Genomic DNA, 2,251 nt, shown 5'->3' on the forward strand with positions numbered 1-2,251 from the left:
GAGTGAGAAACACAGAACACAATGATACTGAACGGAGTTAACTGTGGAAAAGGCTGTGATATATGCAGGGGGCTCACACACAAATAAGCAACGTTTTAATGTATAGCTGGATATACACGACTTGGACAATAATGCAGCAACGGCATAATGCCCTCTGCAGATATACTGAGAAGAGAGGGAGAGATGGAGGGAGTGAGTGAGTGAGAGAGGAGAGGATACTCCCAGAAAGCTAATGGGAGAGTGAAGGATGTAGCGGGGAGCGAAAGAAAGCGAGGGAGAGAGACATAGAAAAAGCGAGGGAGAGAGAGACATAGAAAAAGCGATGGAGGGAGAGACATAGAGAAAGCGGTTGAGAGAGAGATAGAGAAAGAGAGAAAAAGCCTAGGAGGGAGAGACATAGAGAAAGCGAGGGAGAGAGAGAGATATAGAGAAAGCGAGGGAGGGAGAGAGAGACATAGAGAAAGCAAAGGAGAGAGACTGAGAGATAGGGGTGGATACAGAGCAAGGCTCTGGCCTGCCATTGGCTGCGGCAGGAGCAGCAGGTGGCCTATCACACTAAGTGTGCGATGTCTTTAGGCCGGATTATGGCCGCGGGGCCGGGGATGTTCCCAGGAAGAGCCACTCAAATCCCGCTCCTGGATTACACCCCCCGACCCGGTCCCAGTGTGCGCTCTGGACCAGAGGAGACGACCTGCCCCTACTGCAACTGCAAGGGTCAGGTCAGGTCAGCGCCGGACAGGACACTCAGGGTAACTAGGCCAGTCTGTCCTTTCATAACACCTCCTGACTCCCGTCAGCAGCTGAGAAGAACCAGGGATTGAGAGGAGGGACAGAAAGAAAGGGGGGAGAGGGGAAGAGACACAGGACATAGAAGAGAGAGAGAGAGGAGAGAGAGAAAAGAGAGAGAGGAGGACAGAGAAGAGAGAGAGAGGAGAGAGAGAAAAGAGAGAGAGGAGAGAGAGAGACAGAGACGGGCTTGCTATTAGAGCAACAGATGGGGGGGTGAGACAGTGAGAAATAGAAGCAACTTTCTCTCTCACGCACACGGCGTGAGAGAGCGTCGTGATTACTGTATTGTTGTTGGGCAAAGTCTGTCTCTGGTCATGTGAGCGCAGCTGAGCTCCAGGGAGAGAGAGAGAGCGTGTTGGGGGTATAGGACAAAAGAGGGGAGGGGGCAGAATGAGAGTGAACACAGCAGACTGCTCACAGGCAGCAGCACTGCACTCGATAAAGATTCCTGCATCAGGGAGACATTCAGCTCCCCCTAAGTTTCTCTCTCAGGGAAACCCTACTGTACGTACTGTACGTTCAGAGTGTGATTTAACTTTACTTAGAAATGAGAGACCGGCTAACCGTGCTTAGCTTTGTAATGCTTCAGTTCGGTTTCTCAGATACTACTTGAGATAGTTACACCTGTATATCTCCTTTTACACATTTTCTTGGCTACACATAATTACATGCTGCTCACACACACACACACACACACACACACACACACAGACACACACGCCCTTGTTGCTAAGTTTCACCGCCTATCTGGCCCCCACACGTGGTTGCCTCCTCTGTCTCCACCGGCCCGGCCTGACAGCTCCCCGTCTCCCCCTGGACAAACCCACCAATGGCGTGCCCTGGGCTGCCCGACTCTCAGCCAATCAGCTGCGAGTTGCTATGTTGGAGAAACTTCTATATCCTGTCCATGGACGACTCTGTTGCATACGTCACACTCACAGTCTGATCTTAAGAGCAGAGAAATGGGAGAGACTTTGTGTCACACACACACGCATGGAGGACACACAAACCTTGCCGTGGGACGACGTGGGATGTTTAATGTTTGCTTTTCGCTTGATGTCTTTTAGGAATTACTTATCTAATCAGTTGTTGTGTGCATGTACACGTGTGTGAGTGTGTGTGTGTGTGTGTGTGTGTGTGTGTGTGTGTGTGTGTGTGTGTGTGTGTGTGTGTGTGTGTGTGTGTATGTGTGTATTATGGCATGTTTTGGGTCCCAACTCGCCAATCGCTGCTGAGAAAACAGAGATGCAGAGTGGCTAAAGAGGACCAACCAAAGAGGCAGTCAGACAGAGGAGCAATGCTTAGCCACACACAGACACTTTCTCTCTCTCTCCCCCATTCATCAGTTTCATTGGCATGACTGAAAATACAATATTGGCAAAGCATTAATGAAAAATAATAATATAAAGAGGAGCGACAATGAAAAAGATAATCGTACATATGTATGTATGTATGTATGTAT

Source organism: Sardina pilchardus, chromosome 15 (assembly GCF_963854185.1).
Source record: "Sardina pilchardus chromosome 15, fSarPil1.1, whole genome shotgun sequence".
Lineage (NCBI taxonomy): Eukaryota > Metazoa > Chordata > Actinopteri > Clupeiformes > Clupeidae > Sardina > Sardina pilchardus.